The 27,308-nt window shown below is 38.3% G+C and overlaps 1 protein-coding gene across 4 annotated transcripts in view; it reads right to left on the reverse strand.

The window, feature by feature from the left end:
* The window catches only part of JAK1 (Janus kinase 1), a 144,585-nt gene that overhangs the window by 94,651 nt on the left and 22,626 nt on the right, over window positions 1-27,308 (reverse strand). The window lies entirely within an intron of this gene.

Raw genomic sequence — 27,308 nt, forward strand, 5'->3', positions numbered from 1 at the left:
TGGCAGGGGGGAGGAGGTAACCACTATTCTCCCCATATTACAAATGTGTAAACCCAGGTGCAAAGATCAGTTTTGCTGCAAGTTCAGCAGCTAATGAAACACTTCCCTTGCCTGGTAAGAGGGAGAACATAGGGCTCCCACACCCCTACTTTGAACTTCTAAATTCCTAGATCCCTGGTCTCAGGAAGTTATTTTTAATAATGGCCACAATCCAGACATCGGATCTGACCAATCTCCAGCTCAGCAAAACCACTGGCAAGTGCAGCATTTTTCAGCCCCTGAGTAATCTTTGCATAAGAGTGAGTATCCCTCTCTCAGGGGAAGTAAAGAAACTTCTGAGGGACTTGCACAACACTACTTTAAAAGCAGGATTCCAAAAGGCCTTCCACAAACATTATGCCATGGGACATGACCCACCTCCCATCTGCATCCTCCCCGCACCCTCCCTACGGGCAACATGCTGATTGATGCTCACCCTTCTACAGAAATTCAAAGGCATGCTGGACGTCCTTCCTTCTCATGCTGCTGTATCACACTGACTTTCCCCACAAAACTGTGGGGCCAGAATTCACTTCAAAGGATCTTTGCGTCTCTGACAACACAGTAGGATGGAGACTACAAATACAATCTATTTGCTTCATCAAACATGCTGGTCTAAAGAAAGTTTTTGCTTTCAAAGAAACCATGGTTTTCCCTTAGACTCACTGTTTCACAACGAAGTGACTAACTTTGAATCATTCAAACCTGCCTCGGTCTTCAGGATTTTCAGGCACTGCAGAGTGTACAATTATGTGTAAGTATGGCTACTCTCAGTTAACATAAACACACTAACAAGGCACACAGCCAAGGGCCTAACTCAGGTCTACCTCTAGAATTGGGGAGCTGGCAGAAAGTGACCCAGACACTAGTAGAAGTCAAAACAGGAGGAAAGACAGGTGCTGACCAAAACCCAGGAAGGACAGAGGTATCTTAGGAGGCCAAAAAATACATGGAGAAATGGGGAAGGACTGAAAGTAGCCTCTGTTCCTGGTCACTGGTTGAGAGCAGTGGGAAAGGGGTTCAGTGGGACCCCAAATGCATCACTCAAAAGTCCTCCAGTTTGGTCCTAAGAATCGTGCTCACTAAATGACACAAAAGCACAACATAGGCTGTTTTTGAATAGGGGAGAGCAAAGGGCAGTAAAGAGCTAAATTGTTTTCTTACAGGCAGTATGTGGCATCACTGCCAACAGAAGCTGCAGTGACTCCTCACGATGAACTCATAGAATAAAGTAAAAAACAATAGAAAGAGCTTTGCATTCCAGTCACAAAACGAGATTGGTAGGGACTCAAGTCATGAACCCCCATGAGTGCTCCCCTGACCCTGACTATTCCCACGGCGTTGTCCTCCTGAGACTTTTCTGAAAGCTTTCCCGGCTCCTGGCCCTGGAGAATCCTGTTTCATTCTCTAAAAGTCCAGCTGAAATGCCTCACCTTCCCTGTGGAATCTTCCTGACTTCCTCAGATAAATGCAGTCACCTTCTTCTCTGTGCCTCCACAGTAGTTTGTTAAACACATCATCACAACCTTAGCTTGCTCTGCATTGTAAATATCACCCACCAGACTATACTAGGGTCTAATGCTGGTTTTATTTTTCTTCTTCTCACAGTTAGTGCCTAGAACATACTAGGCACTCAATGGATGAATGAATGTCCATCATCAGGACCGTCCAGAGTTCCCAAGGCCGTAACAGTCTGCAGGAAGATTCACGACCAACTTATGAAATCACCTTACTTGAAGATCAAGACAATCCCAGCCATGGGGATGTGCACTGATCCTCTCTTTGCTCCCTCTAAAACAGGAATGAGGGAGCTTCTCCCTTGACTGCCCTCTAGAAATAGGAATAGAAATGCAGATGTGGCTGGCATCCTTGGAGATGGTACTACTGAACAAATTAAACTGGTTTTCAATCTCACATCCACCATGATCAAACTAAGGGTGTTAAAAAATACTTACAAAATCAATTTCTGACTTTTTCCTTCCTGTGCCCATCAAGAGAATGAAACCAAGAGGACTGATAATTCATTTTAAACCAAGTCTCCATCAACCTGTCCTTTCCTCCTACTCGGTCTGAATAGGAAGTCATCTAGGTCTCTGGCAGTCACTTGCTGTTTGTCCAGCCCTTCCTGCTGTGACAGAATACCTTAGATACTGATGAAAGAATCATCAGCAACCACAATGGCTCATTTCTGATGCCAAGGGAGAAGACTAGGGAAAGTACCTGGAAAGCCACTGTGTGAGCCTTTACAATTTTGTCCAATGGATGTCAGAGCCAAAATTTATGTACAAATAAATCAGGAAAGTCTGGAGTGTTACTTGACAGGATAGAGGAGGACCATCTTAGAACAGATCTGTAAGTGTCTTAATACCTAGGACAGCTGGCCCAGAGACGAATGGCCCAAGGACTCTCTCCACTTCATTTCTCATGGGACCCAGTCTCCTAGCCCTCAGCCTTACTCCACCAATATCATTACAATAAGCAAGAGGCCAATGAGCAATTTCTAAATAAAACTCATTCATAGGCTGAGTTGTTTCCTTTCCCTCCATGTTCGAGATCCAAGAAGTTAAACAACACAGAGGAGAGGCAGCAAGTTATTAGATAACCACAGGATTTCAAGGTTGGAATGAACTCTACCAAACAAACATTCACTCTCCTCTTCTAAAGTGATAACCATCTACTCTTTCATTATTAGAACCAACAAGTCTCTACCCTCCCCCTCAACTCCAGAGGCCTAAAAACTGCAAGAGTATCTTTAAGTCTCCCAAGCTCCTGTATTGTGGAAAAATTAATTCATTTTTAAGAGAAAAATTAGTTCTTTTTCCCACAAAGTCAGAGACACACCTATGTCATTTGCCTGTCAGCTGCCCTGACACCCAGGACTTTCACAAGTATGACTAGACAGGTGGGGCCAAACAAAAGTGCTGAAAAGCAACAGAGCTTCTTGCCTAGACTGCCTGGGTGTGAGCTCAGTTCCACCACTCATTAGCTGTGATCTTAAAATGAGAGCAAATACTAGGAGCTACTTCATGATTGTTAAGAAGATTAGGTTAATTAATCTACCTAAAACAGCAAGTGCTATATTTCCTCCATAAATGAAAAGGTAGAGCCAACGTTTCCTTGAAAACATGCTATTCAACATTCTTAAGAATTTTCACTGTGACAGCAGAAAACGTTAAGTTGAACCATATGCAACTTCCAACCTTTGATCATTTTTTTAACCTACAAAAATGGCAAGTTCATATGGTTAAATCAAATAGGCATGAATAAGAACACAACGCAGTACATTTTATTTCATCCTAAGTGCCGATAGAAGCTCAGGCCTTTTATAGAAAACCCTTCAAATGATTGTTAAAAAAAAAGAGAGAGAGAGAATCAGCCCGGCTGGGTGTGGCTCAGCGGTTGAGTGGAGACCTAGGATCTAGAAGATTGAGGTTCAATTCTCAGTCAGGGTATACGCCCAGTTCCAGGCTCAATCCCCAGTCGGGGGTGTGCAGGAGGCAGACAATCAATGACGACTCTCTCATCATTGATGTTTCTCTCTCTCTCCCTCTTCCCCTCTCTGAAATCAATAAAGGTATATCTTTTTAAAAAAAGAATCAAATACAGTATCTGTGTGGGGCTGATCCTCCTATCCCCAGTTTGGTCTGCAGGACCTTGTCAAGATTGAGCAACCTTGGCTATTTGGGGAGCTGACTGGCTGCCAAGTTGGCTACTAGCCGCCACCACCTGTTACTTTGACAACTATAGCTTCAGGGCTACTAGGACCATTTGCAAAACACCAAGCACCTACAGGAAGCTCAAAGGTCCAAGCTGTAGCAACCAGAGAACCCCACAGCACTCTTCTTTTAATGGTGCTTTTGGCTTCTAAGGAAACCTCTTCATATTTATGACACAGCCACAGTCCTCATCCTGACCAGTGCCATCTGGATTCCAGCCATTATTCCAGTTGTATACGGAGTCACTCAGAAAACTAGTTCAAAAGAGGTTTTAGAGACCCAATAACGAGCATCTTTTATCTTAGAAAGTTCTTCCATAAGTCTAAAACCACTAAAATGAGAGAGTAAAGCATTTTACTTATGAGAAAGTTCAATTAACACAGGCCCTCTCCGTAATATCTTTGCAACATCCTGCTAATCTAGAATTATTTCACACACAAAATTTAAGTACAATTATATACAAAGACACAAGAAATGGCCCTTTATAAAGAACTTTAATCAAAATTTTTAGATGCACTGTGTAATTTTGTCTTCCTTTTCATCAGTAACATAAAGGCTCTTTTCAACTATTGGCTCAGCAATAATGGGATAGCAGCAGAATCTCTGGCCTATAAACTAAGTCTAATTAAAATAAAATAAAATAATCCAGCCCTAGCCAGTCTGGTTCAGTGGTTAGAGCGTCAGCCTGCAGACTGAAGTGTCCCGGGTTCAATACTGGCCAAAGACCTCGGTTGCAAGTTTGATTTGGGGCCCTGGTCGGGGCATGTGAGGGAGGCAACCAACTGACGTCTCTCTCTCCCTCACATCGATGTTTCTCTCTCTCTCTCTCTCTCCCTTCCACTCCCTCTGAAAAAGCAATGGAAAAAAATATCCTCGGGTGAGGGTTAACTTCTAAATAAAGACAAGCGTGCAAAATACACGCTTAAGTTTTAATGGTGCTAGACTCCATTGTTTTGGAACACATAAAATATGATTCCATGTTACTATATGAACTAAATGAAGGCCTAGACCAAGATCATCTATCAGCCTTTTATGAAGGCACACAGATCATCTGATTAGTTTGTGCTTAATGGCCATATTTCAACTGGATATCATTGCTCCGCCTTCCTCAACACCAGAACTATTTCCCTTCTCTACTTCCCTCAACACCAGTACCATTTATAAAGCCCAAAAGTGTATTACCTCTGAATGAAAGTAGCAAGTAAACTTTCTCAACACCAGAGCATATGCTTTCATGTTTCTCAGCTAAAATTAAGAGTTCATTGCAAAAGAAACTGAAAAACGAATGCTTCCTCATGGAGTCCCTCTTCTTAATATTTTATGTCTATACAGGATGTGATGGGGGCAGAGGTAGACGGCAGCACCATATATCTCAGGACATGCTTCCTATGCCCCAGAACACAATCCTGGGCATCTGCCCTCCTCTGGCATTCTTATTTAATGTTATAATGAACTTAATATTTGATAATTAAAGAAATTAATGTAACTAAATTGAAGGTTCATCTAGCATTCTTTTCATACAGACTCTGTTGGCTCATATGTGTTGACAGCACTACTATTTGAAAATTGTGAACATATTGTGCTCTAAAGATAACCTTGCCCCATGGCACACTGTTCTGGCTGCTACCAACCCTCTTTTCTAGAGGCAGTAAGATGCCAGATGATTCTGTGAGCAGCAAATCTTTGCATAAATGTACACATATGAGCACAGCACACACCTCTAAGACTGACTATGCAGTTGGGAATAGCAGGTGGCAGCTTATGACTTATTACATAGGAAAAGGGAAGAAGTGTAAACATCTGCCCCACCCAACTCCAATACATCCACCTAAGATGACCAGAGCTTCACAGTTTGCAAAAGTTAGGAGTCACTAGTCTGAAGCTAACAGATAGCATGGTTTAGTGGTAAAAAGCATGAACTTTGAAGCAAGACAAGAGTTATTCATTTATAAAATGAGTAAGATGCTTAATTTCTCCAAATCTTGGTTTCCTCGTCTTTCAATAGGGATATTACCAAACAAAGCACAAGGGTTAGGCACACAGCAGATGTGTAATTTATAAAGTTAAGGTCATGGATATAATCCCATACAAAACTTAAAAAAACAACAACTCAGAAAACCACATGGTTTCAATCTTTACTCTGAAACTCAGATGTGCCACACAAGTCAATAAAAGGGGAAGAGGAAATAAGAAAAAAACAACTCAGACTATGTGTCTCCCTACGAGATTGCTCAATGCTATTCCTTTCTAAATAAAGACCAGTATGCAAATATACACTTATGTTTCAGGTGCTGAGTTTTACCATTTTGGAACACACATAAAATATGAGTTCACCAAAGGAATGCTGCAGAAATTTCACACAGACAGTCATGAACATTACACATTAGCAGGCCTTTTCAGCTGTGTATAAAATAAGAGTGACTAGATGCCAACAAGCCTGTATATCCTATGGGAAGAGGTCCTATACACAGGCATACTGGTGGTTTCAAGAAGTGAAAACAGGGAAGTTGATAGAAAAACTACAGAAAGCTCAACAAGAATTCTAGTCCCAAACTAGTTAGTATGAAAATACACTGTGTGTTGTGTATACACAACTCACTAGACCCTGGAGGGCATCCCTATCATAATAATCATAAGAGCTATCATTTACGGAAGGTCTATTTTATACCAAGTTTTTCACTCCCAATTTCTTTAAAAATGAGGAAAGTGAGATTAAGAGGGGGGCTCGATCCCCAGTCGGTGGCGTGCAGGAGGCAGCCGATCAATGACTCTCTCATCATTGATGTTTCTATCTCTCTCTCTCTCCCTCTCCCTTCCTCTCTCTGAAATCAATAAAGATATATTTTTTAAAAAAAGTAAGTGGCAAACAAATATCTGAATCTAAAATTCAAATGAAGAGTCTGAGGTCAACTGTGTCCCATCAGTGCTCCCCGGGATCTGCAGGCAATTCTCCAGGCAGGGCAGGGAAGATGATGGAGGTATGGTATATGGACCAGAGGAAGCTCTACCAACTGAAGTCCACTCAACTTGGAGCAACAGTGCCAGCTTGGTGTCTTCTACTGGAAACAGGTTGCTGACAAATGTGAGAATGACCCAGAATTAGACAAAATCCAAAAAGGGAGAAATTACTCCTGGATGAACATAATAACTATACGTAAAAGTGAACTACCAAATTAGAAGAAAAATGAGGATGTTTTATGAGGAACATCTGAATGATGAAATTTGATATATCATAGATGGAGTGGATATTTTTATATGAGATAAAGAAAACAAATGGATCCAGATTTTCATGGAGAAAAAAGACATGCTAACACTTCTTACAGGAATTTATCACCACTTTACACTGGATAAAGAGCCATGTTCTTTTCTTCCAGTTGTTTACTAGAGAATCAGTATGAACCATTTTGAGCTCAAGTAGAGTAGATAAAAATTTTGGTACAGGCAGCATGGTGGTGTTCTCTAGAGACAAATGCACTGCATGTAAAAGTCCTAAACATAACTGAGCAGAAAATTAATCTTTACTCTTTGTTTTTTATTGTAGACACCAAGCTACGTTAGCTTTTCTTTGCAAGACTATTTCATCAGAATATTTTTTAGTGAAAGGAACAATAAAACTAATTTATACATGAAAGGAACTGTGAAAATGTAGAAAAATCACATTCATTTTCTTAAATTAAATCAAGAATAGTGGTTCGGTAGCTGTGCATTAGTACATACATTTGACTTTAACCCAAATGAAAGTTTAATCTCCAATTTAATACCAAAGTGTAACTATTTAGCATGCTCTATCTACACATGATTCTTAGATTTTAAGCCAGATATCAGTCTATCCATGCCTGCCTTAGAAAGAGTAATAGTAGATAACATAATTAACCAAATACAACACATTTTTCCTCCCAAATTATATCTCAGGATGTGGAGGAAAATGGAGGAAGAATTTCTCATATTATGGGGACTACTTTCAGTTGCATATACCACTTTCCTGTTTAAAATAATGTAATTATCTCAATTTTTTAAAAAAAGACGATGACAAAATGAAGGATATCATGTGAAAAGTTAAATGGAACATTACACTTGCTTTTTTATTTTTAAAAATTAAGGCATTAAATACTATACTTAATCCCTGTCAATATTTTAAAAACAATCATAACATGCCTATTTTTATTTTAGCGACTGGGTTACATTTGACTAACGGAAAATTACTCAAAAGTCAGAAAAACTATGGAGAGGGGGATATACTGTAAAATAATGAAAACAAAGTGCAGAATAGTATACAGAGTATGGTGCCTTTCGTACAAAAGCAGAAAAAGAATATATACTGCCCTGGCCAGGTGGCTCAGTTGGATGGAGCATCATCCCATACACCAAAAGGTGGTGGGTTTGATCCCCGGTCAGGGCGTGTACAGGAGGCAACCGATCTGTGTTTCACATGTTTCCCTCTCTTTCTTCCTCTCTCTAAAAAAAATCAATAAAAATATGTCCTCAGGTGAGGATTTTTAAAAAAAGAATATATACCGTAATTATACCTGGACACAAAGAATTAATAAAGGAGGATACTTAGGGGAACAGGGAAGAAAGCTGACATGGGAGCAAAGCCTTCTGAATTTGTAGCTTGTTTTGCTTTCTGAACCATGTGAATACAGTACCCATGTCAAGCAAAATATCAACAACAGCAACACCAATAATAATAATAATGAAAAGTTAAAATTGCTTGCCAAGAAAACCTTGGTAAGACGGAGATTTGCCACCCACAAAGTGAGAGGCATTAGAGCTGAGTAACAGTTTACACAGGGACCCTCTTCTAATTCCCTGTAAGAAGAGAGGAGAAAGGAAACCATTTTCAGACCACCTATCACAGGCTATGTCTTCTTCATATGTTATCTCATTCAATATTCAAATTAAGCCTACTAGGTATAACTAGACCCATTTCTGTAAATAAGTAAATGGCAAGGTATTTGGTAACTTGCCCAAAGTCACAGGGCTGTGACTGGAACTCATGCTCTTATCTGCTGAAACTCTCAAAAGGAACTATTTAAGTCTCAGTATAAATAAAAATCCTGTAAGTCAGCCATTCACCCATAACCACACTTCCTTCCACCGTGTTTCCTCTAATATTTTGTTTTCTAGGTTTTGAGAATAAGTGCTTGTTAAATAAAGCAAACATTCTATATCTACACTAACAAAGGAGGTTTTTCATTTTGTACTTACTAAGTGCCAAAAAAATTAATTATGGGCAACATTATCAGATGATGTTTTTCCTTCACTGAGGATTAACTACAGAAATGCATGCAAAATCTCTGAATAATGAGCTTCACAGAAGTTGTAAATCATCTTTTGCAGTAAGATGATAAAAACAATGCTACCAGAGGAGGAGGAAGGAAAGAAATAGCAACTAACATTTTATTGGGAACTTATATACATCAGTTACTATTCTAAGTGCTTTAAATATAAGGATTCAATTCTCATAATGCCCATGAGGTAGGTACTATTATTATCTTCATTTTACAGATGAGTAAACTGAGAGAGAAGTTAAGTAACTTGCCCACAGAAAGTGTCCTAACTCCACTGCCCACACTATTCCTCACCAAACAATATTCCCCACAGAGCATTTCTAGTCTGCAGCAACTGAAGATGAACCAGAGAACAGCACATCTCTAGCAAATCAGTGAATGATTTGTAATCCTATGCATTTTATTGTATATGTTCTCTTATTCCAAAAGAAAGAGGCTTCAACTGACTGCCAAGTGGACTGATGAAACAAAAAAAGATTTAAAACCCCTGATTTCAGAGGCTTGGACTACCGTCCAAGCAAGAGATGAAATCTGAAGAAGGGAAGGTGTGGGGATGCAAAGGGAAGGAGACATAAAAGCTGTGTTTCTTACACAATTTCATATTAGTAAATGTTAAGTGAAAAAGTGGTCAGATATATTTAGAAAATAGTTGACTGAGTCATTCAATATTTAAAGAAACATTCAATAGTTCCTTTACTGTAAGACTTTATGGCTCGGCTTGGGGGTGGCTCGCGGCTGAGTGTCAATCTAGGATCCAGACAATCAGGGTTCAATTCCCGGTCAGGGCACATGCCCGGGTGGCGGGCTCAATCAATGACTCTCTCATCATTGATGTTTCTATCTTTCTCTCTCCCTCTCCTTTCCTCCCTCTGAAATCAATAAAGATATATTAAAAAAAAAAAAAAAAAAAAAAAAAGACTTTATGTTAACATACTTGTTGGTTCTCCAAGAAAAAAATAAACTAAGCAATATCACATAATTCCCAAACTTATCTGGTCATGAAATTCTTTATTCCCAGAAGTCCTTGAGAACAGACATACTCAGGGAAGCACTGGATTAAAAGGATGTTTAGGAGATATGTATCAACTGAACTTGGTGACTAAACCCATGTGAGATGAGTCAAAATAAGCCTCAGATCTGGCTCAGGTAACCAGTAAAGGTGATACGAGAGAGAGGTTAAAATAATGCACAGTTTTTAAGGGATAAAACGAACTTAGTTTTGGACCTGTTTGAGTTAGAGTTATCTAAAAAACTGCCAGTTCACAAAATAATTGAAACCGGGGCCTTGAGGAGATATTTGTACATTCATGTGCACAGCAGCAATATTCAAAACAGCCAAAAGGTGAAAGCAACCAAGTGTCCATTGACAGATGAATGGATAAACAAAATGTGGTATATGCACTCAATGGAGTATTTCTCAGTTTTTAAAAATAAGGAAATTCCGACACATGCTACACAACATGGATGAACCTTGAGGACATTATGCTAAATGAAATAAGTCAGACACAAAAGGATAAATACTGTATGATCCCACTTACATGCAGTACCTAGAATAGTCAAATTCATAGACAGAAAGTAGAATGTGAGCAGCAAGAGAAAAGCAGTTAGTTACCTACAAAGGCGTTCCCATAAAACTATTAGTTGAATTCTCAACAGAAACTTCAGGCCGGAGGGGACTGGCACAAAATATTCAAAGTGATGAAAAGCAAGGTCCTACACCAAGATTATGCTACCCAGCAAAGCTATCCTTTAGAACTGAAGGACAGATAAAGAACTTCTCAGAATTGAAAAAGTTAAAGGGAGTTCATCACCACCAAGCCAGTACTGCAAGAAATGCTAAACGGTCTTCTTTATGAAGAAGGAAATAAAAGATCAAAAATATGAATAATAAAATGACAATAAATACATGTCTATCAACAATTACTTTAAATGCAAATGGACTAAATGCTCCAATCAAAAGATATATGTTGGCTGAATGGATAACAAAACAAAACCCTTACATATGCTGTCCACAGAGACTCACTTCAGACTGAAAGACACACAGAAACTGAAAGTAAAGGGATGGAAAAAGATATTTCATAAAATTGGAAATGAAAAAAAAAAAGCTGGAGTAGCAATACTTATGCCAGACAAAAAAGGCTTTAAAACAAAGGGTATAACCAAAGACAAAGAAAGATCCAGCAATGCCAATTCTGGATATTTATCCGAAGAAACTCAGTCAAAAAGACATATGCATCCAAATGTTCATTACAGTATTATTTACAAAAACCAAGACATGAAAGTGACTTTAGTGTCCATCAATAGATGAATGGATAAAGAAGTGGTGCTGATATATAAAGGAATATAACTCAGTCACAAAAAAGAATGAAATCTTGCCATCTACAACAACGTGGATGAACCTAGAGGGCACTGTGCTGAGTGAAATAAGTGAGACAGAGAAGACAAATGCCATATAATTTCCCTTCTATGTGGAATCTAAAAAACAAAATAAACAAAGAGAACAGAAACAGATTCAGATACAGAGAGCATTCTGATAGCTGCCAGATGGGAGAGAGTTGGGGAAGATGGGTGAAACGGGTGAAAAGATTAAGAAGTCAAATTGGTAGTTACAGAATAATCATGGAGATATTAAAGTACAGTATAGGGAATACAGTCAGTAATATTCTAATAAGTATGCATGGTGTCAGATGGGTACTAGTTTTATCAGGGTGATCACTGTCAGTTATACAAATGTCTAATCACTAGGTTGTACACCTGAAACTAATATAATATTGTATGTGAACTGTAATTGAAAAATAAAAATAATTTAAGGGGGGGAAAAAAGAATGGGGAAGACAAACTAATACTGGAACCTCTGCCCAAAGGAGGATGGCTTCTGAGGACATAAACTACAAAGTCCACTGCTTCACCCTCCTGGAAGCCTGTACCCTAGCTCATCAGAAGAACCTCCTCTAGTATTGTTCTTTGTGTGTCAAGGATGTTTTAAATTCATAAATGGAGGTATAATTTCATAGGCCTAATAACCTATATTCTCTAATACAATATTTAAATTTTAATACAATTATTAACTCTATTGAAAAAAAGAAAGTAAAATGTGGCTGCCAGGGGCGGGGAGAAGGGGAGAATGGGGGGTGGTAGGGGTTGTTTAATGGGTATAGAGTTTCTTTTTTGCATGATGAAAAGCTTTTTGGAGATAGGTTGCACAATAATGTGAATGTACTTAACGCTACTGAACTGTAACTTTAAAATGGTAAAGATGGTAAATTCATGTTATGTATCTTACCACAATTTAAAAAAAAATGTTAACTGCTAGTTCAAGATGCTATGGTAGACATCTGTTGTCTTTGTCTGGAAACCTCTTATCCCATGTGGTTCTGTTAGGACTACAGATCACAGTGTCCTGCCTGACCCCTATCCATGAATGACCAAGAGGGGACCCAAGCAAGAATCCCTCAGGGAGATTTGATAAATAGAATCCAGAGGAGCATCACCTTGGGGTAGCCAGTTGGAGAAAACCTCATTGTGGCAAGAAATGACACCAACGAAACAGCCGCAGAAACAAGTAGGACTCTTAATGAAGAGACCATGTTTGACCTCACTGGAGCACATGGAGTCTTCCCCACTCCCCTTAAGAGGCTCTAGTTACATAGGCTAATAAGTCCCAACACCCTTTCTTTTTTTCTTTTCTCTCTCTCCCTCTCCCCCCCCCCTTTTTCTCAAGTCACCAAAAGACAACTAATATAGACATCCAATAGAAAAGCAATTTCACTGAGCAAAAGGTCCCTGAACAAGAATTTTCTCTCCATAGCTGCTTTTGGAATTTTAGGTACAGTATCACGTATCTCTACTAGAAAAATAGCACACAATTCCATAATTTAGTGAGTACAATTTCAAATTAACATAATCTTTCTGGTTAGTAAATACATTATTATATCAGGCCAGGAATATTGTTATTACATTTCTTAAGAAAAAATAATTTTTTTAAAAGTTATTATTAATTTAAATCTACACTAGATTAGATCATATACAGGAGAGATATACAATGCATAAAAGGTTTATATAGAAATAGACAGATTTAGAAATAAAAATGTTTCTAAATTACCTGAAGTATAGCACAGAAGAGAGTGTCTAAATATTACCCTGAAACTGAGGTTTTGGATGGAAAATTCTAACACTGAAGTCAAAGAACAGGAGGATAACACACAGGTAAGATCGTTTACCTGTGCCTTATTTTAAGGGAGAACTTCGCCCTTTCACAGTTCTTCAACTTACTGCTGCTCCATTAACTATAGGTTCCTTTGGCTTCGTTTTCACTAATTATTGACAAGGCTTAATTTTATTAATACAAATCTAATGAATAAATATTTATGACTGCCTAGGTAATGACTCTTGCATGAACTAGGAGGCATGGAGAAAGGAGCAAACAAAGGGGAAAATAATCAATGTGCCGTGCATGGTGCTAGCTCTGCAGACTTTGTCTGACTTATGCTAAGAGGATATTTTAAAAACTGCCATGCTAGGAATTAAATTAATGTCAAACCAGTTTGATATCTAGAAATCTGAAACACTCACACCATAAAGCTGCACAGAGAGGCCTGAAGCAAAATCTTAAATATGAACTGCACTCCTCAGGTAGTGCAGATACGAGCTTGTTGTCACAAGTCTTTGCAAAGATAAACTAGTCTAGTTGATTTCACTGAAGCTGACCTGACCAATAAAATAACTTCAGGACACTGGGAATATTATTGTGTGAAATCTTTATAACCACTAATCAGAAAAAGTTCATCTTCTGAAATTGCTTTTGGGCTTCTCATTTATCATGAAAGATTAGCAACCTGTATTTTAACCAAAAGGGGGAAAAAAAGAAGACCCTATTTTATTTGGAAGGGTTTGCAAGGTTCACTGCAACACACTTGGTAAACACAAAATGATAACACTTGTCTCTTCCACATGATTATCGTCTAATTTTAAGGTGGCTTCCACCTCACACCTCCAGAGCAAATCTTGGAATCGGCACGCGAGAATGTTTATGGTGACTAGGGAAAATCTAACTGTAAGAAACACTGCTCAGGTCACCCACAGTCCCAAGGAACCTACAGAACTTACTGTTCCAAAAAAACCCTACTGGGCAGATCTATCATGTTTCCATTAAAGTAGAGTGTGTGCTTTCAATATCATGGCATAGGTAAGTATCAAAACTCTCAGACAATACCATTTACAGTCTTCTAAGAAAGAAACAGAAAAATCCGCAAAAATGGAGGCACAAAGATGTTTATAACAGGATCATTTATAGTAGGAAAAACAAACAATATATATGTTCCACATTAGAGGGTTAAGTTAATGAACTTTCATTCATCCATACCATGGAAAACTATGTACCATGAAAAGTTATATCACCCTAGCCAAAAGTTATTACTTTATGGGGGTAAAACTGTGAGAAGTCAGTCACTTGGTGAAAAAGCCAGATTACAAAACAGCATCATGTTCTATGATCTCCTGCAATTTTTTTAAATTTATAAGTCTATATATGTATAAAACAAAGTCTGAAATAATAAACACTATCAACAAAAATGTTTACCTGAATGAAAGGTCTTGGAATTTTTATTACATTTCTTAATTTTTAAAAAATGAAAATACATTACTTGTTTAATTTCTTTAAAATGCTAAATAAAAGTTTAAAAGAATAATTCAGGAGCTATAGAAAATTTCAAATTATTGCCTATGAAGAGCCAGTATTAGGCTTACATCTGACTTCTTGGAAAGTAAATGCAAGAATGATTAACAGTATTCCATATGAAACTGTAACTACTTGTTGTGCACAGACTGGATAAGTAAATTTTATATAAAATTAATTCAAGTGTAAATCTAAAGAAACAACTAAACATGCAAGTGCCTAATGTCCATGGAAACTAAAAATAATACAGCCCAGCCGGGCATGGTTCAGAGGTTGAGCATCGACCTAGGATCCAGGAGGCTGCAATTCGATTCCCGGTCAGGGCACATGCCCGGGTTGCAGGCTTGATCCCCAGTCGGGGGCGTGCAGGAGGCAGCCGGTCAATGACGACTCTCTCATCACTGACGTTTCTCTCTCTCCCTCTCCCTTCCTCTCTCTGAAATCAATAAAGACATATTTAAAAAAAAACAACTAAACATAACACAGATCTGTGGAGATCCCATAATGTATGTATTTTTCTTTTATAAAACTGAAAGGTTACAATCACTTTGAATTTGTAACCTGTGGCTTTTTAATGACTTAAGAAAAAGGTCAAAAGAAAAGAGGAAATAAAAACTTCTCTCCTCAGAGGCCCAAATCAGGGTTAGCAGCAGACTGACTGTTCTGAGGCACCCTGTTTCAGCCATAAACACTTCGACTGAATTACTTCCTCAGGCTTTGTTCACACGGTGAGAATGTGCTGAGAGCAGGCTTAGCTGCGATAACAAGAAAACAGGTAATTCTGACTCAGTTATGTGGTCAGGACCAAGACCTTGACCAGACATGAAGACTAAGCTTCTGGGAGACTCTGGAACCAGGTGGCAGCAGAGGGGCCAGTGAGTGGCCGACTGCAACAGGAGGCATTACATGCTGTGCTACTCCCCAAAACTAATCAAGAGCAGTGCAGGCACAGGCACCATGAGAACAGTACAGGGTTTTGGCCTAGCTCAATCAAAATCACTTTACCTCTGAATCTCAGTTGCCTTAAGTCTCAAATGAAAGTTATACAAGAGAGCAACTTTTATCTGCAATGAGCTCTTAAAACATTGTTTTGGCTGTGCTTAATATAACTGTTACCTCTTATTAAGGTGTGCTTAAGCTAGGGGTGCTTTGTAAAGTGGCTCTTCTCCTGGTAAAAGAAACAACATAAAAAAGCAATGCCAGTCAAACAACTAGGCTTTCCATAAGACAAAGCCATAGTTAGCTTCTATAATTAGCATTCATGTGTTCCATAATATTTTACTGACCATCTGCTCAATAGCAGGCACAGGGGCTAAACTAGGACTAAAAGGATAAACAAGAGTGACTTGGGCCCTAACCTCTGGAACTTCCAAGTGTCAAGGGCCAGTGAGAGCAGCTCAATCTCTCTTCTCCCATGAGACACTGCCCTTCAAGGTGTCCAAAGTAATGGCTGAACCCTGCATAATCCTAATCTCTTATATAATCTCTAAAATCTCCTACCCACAAATACATCTTACATTTCTCAGAACCATTTGAATAAATGGGTATTTTGTTTGCTAAATTCTACATGTGACTACCTTCTGCATTATTTGTTTACTCAATCACAAATCCAGCATGATGCTATACTTAAAAAAACACACACTAAAACAGTGGTCCACACAGGTCTTGGGCAAGTCACATAAACTACTCTTATTTTTAAATAAGAGTACTTTACTCTAGTTTTCTCTGTTGCAAAACTGGGAAAGGAAGTGTCCCTTGGTGACTTCAATTTCTTCCAACTCTTAAAAGTATTATAAGATTTTATGATCATTGTGTGCTACAAATCCTTAAACAGCACTTACCAGAAAATGTCTATAAACCTGGAACCAAATATGGTAAGGTTCATGGCAAACCTGTCTCCATGATCTCTTGAAACCAATAGAGTATCCGTTCTAACCTGAGAAAAGTAAACAAGACTCCAAGCCAAGAAGGAACTTGTTTGACTGCTTTCCTTGCCTTCCAATAATCAAAGCAATATTCTTATTAAGTGTCTGGCTCCCAAATACCTTTAAATGTCTCAATTCAGCCTAGCATAAGCAGTATTTTCATCTACTTGGTAACTGCATGGCCACATTCCTCTTTCAATGTTTCCTGATCCTTACTCCAATTGATTTTTTTTATTGAAATATATCAGGCATAAAGAAAAGTGTAACGAACCATTGATTTCTGGAGTACTAAATCTGTCTATGTGCCAAACACAATGGTAGTGGTTCGAGATACAAAGGTCAGCCACAGATGAGGATAGTCGGCTCAGCAAATAAGTGTAAAATATGTACACGTTCCAGAATGCGCCTGATTCAGGCATGACACATAAGCCCTTAAAGTATATCAATACAGATAAGGCACTAAAACAAATACACAATACACTAGTACTCTAGTTTATAAACAGTTTTGCCTTTTTAAAACTTCAGTCCCAGTAGGTTGTTGAAATTTGGAACACATTTTCCTCCAACACATACTGCTATAAATTTGGTTTTGTTTCCAAATCAACACACAAAAGACCAATTTAACACATATAGTACCTGAAACACTATACATGTGCCCTACTAAAAGAACAGAAAGTATTCCTGCAGCCAAAGAGAGCCATGAGTGATTTTGTCATCTCGAAAGCTGGAGCTTGAGGGAAAGCAGAGTATAGGTTATTAAGGGGTGCAGATGGAGGAGTGTGGGGGTGCCTGAAGGCTTTTAGGCAACCAATCTCAGGGATTTTGAGACCAAGGGCGAGGTAGGCCTGGTTTCAATCAAATCCAGGTTCCCCTGCTTAAAAGCTGGGTGCCTTTAAACAGGTTACTCAACCATTCTTAGTCTCATTTTACTGATGTGAATGTCTGGCACAGAGTTAGCATTCAATAAACAATAAAGTATTTTATTTTATTTTATTTTATTCCTTGCTTGAGACTATATGGCTTTCATTTTCCTTGGTATAAAAGTACCCTTAACACATAGTTGGGTTTATCGGTCACAATTAGAAAATGTTTAATTCCCACATTTTTTTCTAAAAACACACAGATTTTTTAAGTGGCTAGGCAAAAATGTACAAGGAAGGTAATTGATGAGAATGTATTAGACATGAGAAAAAGATAGACGAAATTAAAATGAAGTAACTAGGAAGGGACTGAAGAGAGAGGGAAAAGACAGGTATACCATGTACCCAGGATTCTCCTGATGAGAGAAGATGAGAGGGGGAATTCCAGGGAATTTCCACATGACATAAAGGCTGCCTACACAAAGAGGGGAATGAAGACAGGAGGGATAGTAAGTATTAAGACTAGCAAACCCTTACAAGGTGCTGGTACACACGTAAACACATACATACACATTCATTTAATCCTTACAACCCTCTAAGGCAACTGTTACTATTATCCTCGTTCTACAAATAAGGAAACTGGGGCACAAAGTGGCTGAATAACTTGCCCAGGATCACTCAGCTAGTAAACTAAAGCAGGATAAACCACAGAATCTGGTTACAGATTTGGGAGTCTGAACCACTATCTTATACTGATGCTTTGGTAGTAGTGGGAACCAAGCCATTTGTATAAAGGTGCTTCCTGCATGAGAAGTTTATAACTTGGGTAATATCTATAAAGTTCCCACTTATAAACATGTAAACATTACATAATTATTTACAGAGTCTCTGGCATTGTTTAGTATTTGGGGGTGGAAGTGGGGAACCAACATTTATTAAATGCTGCTGAGTACCAGGCACTGTCTAAAGCTACTCCATATGTTCTACCTCATTAAACCTTCACGAACCACCTTTGTGACAGGTTCTAAAAATTCATTTTACAGTTGAGAAAAATTGAGGATCCATTATGAGCCCAAAGTCACGAGCTAGTAAGTGACAAAGGATAGCCTCAGACCCAGCTCTTCCTGTTTCCAAGTCCAGCTTGCCTTTTGTAACACATCTGGTATACGCATACCCAAACAGGTCAACATAAGCCACATCATATAATAACTGAGTAATATAAAGTAATAGTAAATCAAGTTTGATTTAAATGCCAAACGTATTTCACAAGAAAATACTAAACTCTCTTTAGGACAGCTAAATGAACCCAACTGCCCATTTCAGTGCCCACCCCCTCACAACTGCACCCCCTAAATTCTTTTAGATCCTCTTTATTACTCAGCATCTAACAATACCAAATACAACACAGGTGCATAGAGGCAACTCTCCAGGAGCCTAAAACTGCGTCAGAAGCATTAAGTTGGAAACAGGATAGAAACAAATTCCATAGGTTTTCATTTTAAATCCCAATGTCAGCAAAAAGAAAGAAAAAAAAGACAAGTGAGACAAGACAGTAGAAAGAAGATTTTTTTTTTTTTTTTTAAGAGTAGAAGGGTTTTCAATTATACTTTTGTAAAGCTAGAAGGGATAAAACAGTAAAAAGGGGTTTTGTTTTTGTTTTAATGCCAGAGAGCTTCAAATTTGAATTCCAGCTCTGCCATTTATTAGGTTTGTTTGTTCACCTAGAAAATGATGCAATTAAGATGCAACTCTCTGGCTATTAAAATATTAAATTAAGTATCAAATGCAAAGCATGTGCAACAACTGACACACAGTAACAGCTTACTAACCTTGAGTCTCATCCTTTCTCCCTCCTTTCCATCTGGGAAGGTGTGCTGCACACCCCAAGCACATGTTCACCAACAGATTACAAGACACTTACAAAACACTTTTCTCATTTCCCACCAGACCCACATCATGATTCTCATACTGCCCCAGAGCCTTTTTCCTGTTTCTTCCAAAATATTTACCTTTTACCATATTGATGTCACCTTAAATTGGGTAAACGAAGGAGCTAGTATTTATTTATTCATATTTCTGTCACCCAAAAAAAGTTGAAGCTACCCATATAAATATAAAAGACATATACAACAGAACCGCTCATTAAAAAGAGAACTTAATACATGTGACAAGTGATCTGGTGGGAGACTGAGGAAGGGAGATTATTGTAAGAAAAACAGCAACCTAAAACAGGAGCACTCTTTTCATTTTTATAAAAGGAAACATAAATTCCTAAAGAAAAACAATAATTTGCCTGAACTTATTTATCTAAGCCATTGACAGGACCAAGAATATCACCAAAGTCTTCCAAAATACTTGGTGATCTTTCAAGAATTATACTACTTTATATAACAATCAATGATTTCATATGACCAAACTTCTTTCAGTAAAATGTTCCCACTGTGAACCTCTACAAATTGTACTATCTACAAAGGATTCAGCATTTATTCAATAAACACTCATGTGCCTACTGTGAAAGGGGATATTACAATGAATGAGACAAGGTCCTGTCCCTGAGGACCTGGGATTGCAGAGTGGAGATAAGTCTACAAAAGAACTGAAGCACAGGCAGAACATGGTGCCCAGGAAACAGGACCACACAACACCCAAGTGCTCTGGGTATGCATACCTCTTGTTGGGGGGAGGAGGGAGGCATCAGGGGCATTTGAAGGGGCCTTGAAAGTTACAGAATTTTCAGTTGGACAGCATGAGGCATAACTGTATTTTTAAAGAAGAATAAGGAGGTAGAAAAATATGAGAAATGCTTCACGGTCAAATGCAAAGCAGTAAGTAACCTGTTTTAATACAGTGTAGGAGAGAAATGGGAGAATAAGCTGAGAAGCTGAAGTCTTATCACAAGGAGCATTGATACCACATCAGGGTCGAGTCTGGTCTGTTTTCTGTAGGCAATAAGGGCTTCCAAAGGCTGGTGGTCAGGAAATTCTATGATCAGAGTCAAGCTAAAGGAAGACCGTTCAGGCTCTGTGCGGAGGACAGACTGAAAAGGCTGGAAGCAGAGAAACTAGACTGGAGCAATCACCCAGGTGGAAGCCAGGTCAGGGGCGGGGAATGGTGAGAAGACAAACGTGCAATACACTGGGAGGGAGAGCAGAGAGGGCTTGGCCAGCTGCAGAATGTGGCGTGGGGGACAAGGAAGGGAAGAGATCAAGACTCGCCTAATACACCAGTCTGCAAACTTTGGCCAAGGGCCAAATCTGGCCTGCCGCCAAGAAGCTCTACAAATTTTTACCTTTTTAATAAGTTGGGGGGGAAAATAATATTTTGTGACAACTGGAAATTCAAACTTCAGGGTTGATACATAAAGTTTTATTGGAACACAGCCACACTCATTGGTTTACATATCCAAGTTTGCTAAAGGTAACAAAGAAGGCATGACCCTCAAAGCTGAAAATATTTCATTTTTCCCTCTACAGAAAAAGTTTTCTCACCACTGCAGTGTTTTGAGAGTGGTGGACAGAGATGATGTTACAAGGAACAAAGAAATCCTCCTTTGGTATGGCTGAGTCAGAGGGAGAGAGAACAATTTTGGAGCAATTAAATGGGCAATACCCACAAGGCATCCAGATGAGGCAGCCCAGCATGACATGGAAAGATCACCCCCACTCCAAATGGGGGCCAAGGCCCCTGCCGTTTCCCCTGCCCGGTACACCCTTCCTCCAGACCATGGCATGGTCTGGCTCCTACTCATCATTCAGGTCTGAGATCAAATGTCACTTCCTCAGAGTTAGCCCTTCTCCCATCCACCTAAGTATTCACTACCCATTAACTTAACTATTTTCTTTACTGCACTTATTACCACCTGATATTATCCCATTTATTGACGTTTAACATCTGAGAATGGTGGCTCCTTAAGGACAGTGTCTCCAGTGCCTTGAACAGTGCCTGATGCTCCTCAACCAGTATTTGGAGAGGCAGAGAGCAGAGAAGGAATATGAATAAAAGGGACAAGTGGAGCTCAAGTGAAAGCAGGTCACCTTTTAGATTTCAATGTAAAAAAAATGTGCCACAGAGACTAGACCCCCTCTTCTTACTGTTCCCACCTCTGCTTTATGGCAAACTAAGACGCCTCTCCCGGTACTTAATATAAATGTAACAAAGAGTTGTAGTATAACTGTTGAATTACTGTGCTTTCCACTAGCAAAGAAGCTTCCTGAGGGCAGGAATCAGGCCTCTCTTGAGTTCACAGATTACGTGATCTATAGATAATTGTTAAATAGAGGAATAAGCATGAAAACCTGAGAGTGTTTTTATCTCCACCAGTTTGTGCATCACAAGTGGTCTACTTCCTAAATACACATCAAGTGGGCTTACAATTTATGTTCAGGCCAGTCCAGCTTCCTCTGACCACCCCCTCCTATTTCTAACACATCTTAGTGAATGGTCGGTCATTCTAACACTAAAAAGGTGGGACTGGGATTCTTTGGAAATGCCACCATACCTCAAATGATTTTCCCAATTGGACAGCTGATATACAGTGACTAGCAGACCTGCCTAAAGTTTTACAAAATGACTTTAACCTAACAAAAATAGTCAGATTTTAAACTTAGGCATCATGCACCTTACTTTTTCAAATCTATGTTTTATAAGTCAGCCCCTAAAATGGGTTTCCAGGTGTACTTGGCAAAAAACCCAGTATACCTCTTTATGATATGAATCATATCTGTCTGCCTCCCTGCATGTATTTATAACAAGATTTTTCACTGGGAAAATATACACTTGGCAGATTGTTTTCTCCTGAGATTTTTTCTTTTGTCTTTTCTCTTACCGTAACATAAAAGGTTATTTTAAATTCTACTAATTGAAAAAACTGCTACAAATTACAGCCTTGCTACAGTCTGAGCAAATTAACTGTGCAAATAAGCCTGCAGATATAATTGTGCTTAACTGAATAAACTGTTGTCAGTTCTCATACCCTTAAGCCCTTTAAAACACCATTAAAAACAAGAGCTGCATTAACTACAAATTGTTCTTATCTACTGCTACTTTATACATTGAACTTGTCTGATTTACCTGAAAATAATACACCTAAGGTTTTTTTTAAATACCTACTAGTCAGCCTGTTCACCATATGAATTGAACTTCCCTACCTTCTGCTCCCCACAAACACAAATTAGGGAGTTTTACTGTCTTTTTCCTTCTGAAATGGGAAGGCAAGGAAAGACAGAGCTAACTCCTCCTCTATCAAAGCACAAGGGATGAGAGTATCATCAAGTGCTCTTTTCCAACCATGTGGCAACTACTGTTCTTGAAAAAATATGAATAAATGCAACATAAACATCACTGAGAAGGAACTAAAGATATATTTCAAATATGATTAGTATGAAAAGCTGACCTTTTGTACAATTTTATACTCTGGGTAAATCATGCTTCAGGAAAGCACAATACATATATGGAAATGGAAACTGATAAAACATTCAGAGAAAACAAAATATATAAGAGTTCCTTTAAACTCATAATTCCTTAAGCAGCAAATGTGCCTCCTTGGCACATTATCTGATTTAAAAGATTTTTAATTTCCACAGGACTCTGAAAACGGCATTTTACAAACAGGTATGCCTATGCCTCCCTGCCAACAGCCCACCACTTGCTAAGAATCAGTGACAGCAACACTATCTTTACATTGACTTTCCAAGAAAACCTAATATATTCCTACTAAATTATATATTTTGGACGGTATTTAAAGTTAAATTAAAGGCATCTTTGTTTCTCATTTTTCCTTAAAACAGAGTAAAACCTAATTTATCTATCGTCTTTGGTGCTGTCTACATAATAAATTCTTCTAGACTTGAGAAACTGCCTTCTTTAAATGTCTAAACTTTTCTGACTTACCCATTTCTAATTGAAGCCCACCTAATAGAGAATGTGTCAACTACTCTGTTTTGCATTTTAGTAGGTTGCACTTCCCTACAATCTTAAAATGCATTCTTAATATAATTTGAGCTCTTTACTAACAAACAGCATATTCACCAATTCAAAAAAAAAAAAAACTAACAAAATTTTAGCTCACATTATGTGCCTAGCTGGCACCATTCTAAAATCTTTAGGTGTAGTCATTCAATCATCAAAACAATCTTAGAGGTAGGTACCACCTTCATCTTCATTTGATAAATAAGGAAACAAGTGTAACTTGCCTACATTCTCACAGCTGGGATCAAACCAAACAGTTTGGCTCCAGAGCCTCCAAAAACACGGATTATGAAAAACAAGAATAAAATATAATAAATCAGTCTCTCATCTCCCTAAAGGTATAATAAATTGACCTGATTTAGTGCCACCCAGGGGGGCTCAAGTTATTATTGCCTTCTTTGCAAGCCACAGCTCCTCTTTTCAGGTTTCTCAGAGGCAGCCTACTCTCCCATATCACTCTTAACTCTTTCTCTGAAGAGTTAAAACACCTTTTACTGAGCAAAGATTCCTCACTGGTTGCCATTCTAAAGAAAACCTATTCTTTGAGCTTGTCCTGTTGCAATGCGGACAGAAGCTTCCTACTCCACCCATGACTTGCTCCAAGGAGGGTTTAGCTCTCTTCATGGTTTCCAGCGCTCTTAATTCCAACCTCTACTATAACATCACTCACACTGTTATGGCTACTTACAGCAGATTATTTCCATGTAAGCTGTCTTACCCATCTGCCAGGAATATAGTAAGTACCGAAAAGATGTTTGTATATACAAAGAATGAGCTAATTAAATTAATCTGTAAAAAAAAAAAAAAAGGCGGGGGGGGGCTACTTCTTAGTCCTCAGATTTAAGGAATGCCATGAAGGTTTCTAGAAAAAGTTCTACAACCAAAAAGTAGGATTTCCTTACTTGAACATGCTTAATCTGCAACTGAGAAACTCTGAATGAACAGGCCCAAGGGTCTTCCACTAGGACTGTAAACTCTACAAGGGCAAGTAGTTTTGCCTTTGTTCTGTCAGTTTATTCACTCCCTGACACAGCAGGAGCTCAACGTATTTACTGAACGGAATCTATGAACAACTTGCCGTGTGAATACTAATGTTAAGTAAATCCAGTTACTGCATGTTAAATATATTCCAACAGAGACCAGCTCTGTCTTTCGGCTGGAGTAGATGTAAAGAAATTTTTGTTTTGTGCCCTGGCCAAGTAGCTCGGTTGGTTAGAGCATCGTCCCAATATGCCAAGGTTGATGGTTCGATCCCTGATAAGGATAAGGGCACATACAAGAATCAACCAATGAACTGTAAGTGGAACAAACAGATGTATCTCTGTTTCTCTCTCTCTCTCAAATCAATCAATAAATAAAATAAAATAATAAAGACATTTTCACTTTGCTTCTAAAGCAGATCTTGCTCGTGACTGGGCAATTTATTCACAGAGCACCAAGGAAAAACATGTGTCTGCTGCCAGCTGTTAAGAATCACAGATCATAAAACCTTAGAAGTAAATATATCACGGATATGAACTTAATGTTTTATGCTTTCTTCTTGCGTAAAGAAGCTGGTGCACTTCATAGGAAAGAGTACTTATAGGAAGTAGTTTCCTGCCCCTGAAACCCGGTTATTTCAACATGGCAGCTGTTTAAAACCCCACGTTACCATAGGGTTTTCAAGACAGGAAGCAATAGTGGCACACCTAGCTGAGCGCAGGGGAGAACAAGCAGCAGAGAGGAAACAACATGCCCAAAGAGAACAGGCCTTGGAGGTTAGCTGGCAAAGTATAAAAATAATGAGCCAATTTCTCTAACGCTTCTTATAAATGAATTTACCTGTTCATGGTAATAGAAAGAGAAAAATGAAGGGCATAGAATCAAGTAGCACCTTCCTAGGTCACCAACTGCTCCCCCTTTTTCCATCATTAATTTTCTTCCCATCTTAATGACTCTTAAAGAAAAGAAATTGGAAAGAACTTGATTGTGCTTAAAAGGGAGTTGACCACGATGACTTTCCTCCTCTACTTTCTAATTCCTAAATTTTCTAATTTTTCTACAGCGAGTTTCCCCTCTTGTTATGAGAAAATAATATTTATGTTTAAAGAAATTATAGAGCTAAAAAGTTTATGTTCTAAAAAGAAAACCACATTAAAAAATCCTTTATCCAAAAAAAGAACAGCAAAAAATTCAATAATACCAAACCATCCAATCTTCTCACTCAACAAATTGCCTTAACCCCTTTCCTCTTCAACCACCAGTATATCTAACAACTCATTTATTTAAAAAAATCATGTCTTTTTTTAAAATTTATCTTTATTGGTGGAAGTATTACAGATGTCCCCTTTTTACCCCCACTGATCCCTTCCACCCGGCATCCGCCCCCTCCCCAGGCAAAAATCATGTCTTCATAATAGTTACAATTTGTGTTGCACTCACAGTTTCCATGCATTATTTATCTGATTCTTTCCAACACATCTGTGAGATGGCCACTGTGAATATTTTTAGTTCAATTTTACAGATGAGTAAAATAGGGGCTGAAGTGAAACAATTCGCCATGACAGAAGCCTGGATCTTCTTGTACCCAACCTGGCATTCCAAAACAGGATTTCTCAACCCCAGCACTACAGATATGTTGTAGGAAGCTGCTCCATATATTATAGGATGTTTAGCAGCAGCATCCTCTCCTCTACTCACTATATATATAAGTAACAATGCCTCCTCCCACTCCCACCCCAAGTTATAACAATAAAAAGTGTCTCCAGAAACTACAAATATCTCCTTGGATGCAAAAATCATACCCAGTTGAAAAACACTGGTCTAAAAGAATCCAAGATGTTCCTTCTGGCATCTCTATGAAAAGGCTCCATATACCACTGAGCCACAATAAATCACAGTGCATTACATGATGCTTGCTCAGCAAGATTCAGTTAATTAACCAATCCCCCATCCACTTAAAACAACTTTTTTAAATGTGGAAATGAGCAAGAAAATCTCCTTGTACAAATATTCACATCTTAAATGATGAATCTAAAAGCATGTTATCTCATTATAACATAATAAGGATATACATAATAAATATATATAAAATAAATGTGTTGTGTTTAGGAGGAAAAACTTACCAGAGGAGTTAGAAAACAGATCTTGTCTTTGCTAATAAGCTTTCTTAATGCAATCATACCTACTGTTCCCTGTATAAAAGTGAGTAGATATAAACCTATACATGTCATCTGGGTTTCTATCCAAATATATGCTACTTAAAGCTATTCAGAAGAAACTAAGCGATAACTTTGGAACATTACTAGAATTTATGGTCTGAACCACTAATGTTTGTGAACCCAGAATCTACACGGGCCAACCTCACAATCCTATTTAGACACAAAGTTTAAGTTTCTTCATGACATTTAATCTGAGGCTTTATTCCTGCAAAAGCAACTCCACCCTCAAATTTCATTATTTTCACCAGCCTTTTAACACATGCCTGAATTGAAAAGATCTTGCAACCTAATTCCTTTAACACCTTAAATCTGGAAAGGGTGGATACCAGCCCAACAGAGAGATAATTACAAGTACCTGCATAGCATTAGCCAAAATGATATTAAGACTACCCAAATTAAAACTGTAAATTGAAATATAGTTATACTTCGGGAAATGTTTGAATTATTTAATCTATGTATATATAACGTATTCACCCTTTATCACAATTTCCCAATAGTAATAATTAGTATATTGTGGACTGGGGAAACTATTTAAACTGGTTTTTATTTAACACAGCGTGTCACACTGCAATCCTAGTATTAAAATATACATTTTGCAGCTATTTATTGAAACTAAGACACCAAGAAACTGGTTAA

Source organism: Miniopterus schreibersii (assembly GCF_964146895.1).
Source record: "Miniopterus schreibersii genome assembly, chromosome: 8".
NCBI lineage: Eukaryota > Metazoa > Chordata > Mammalia > Chiroptera > Miniopteridae > Miniopterus > Miniopterus schreibersii.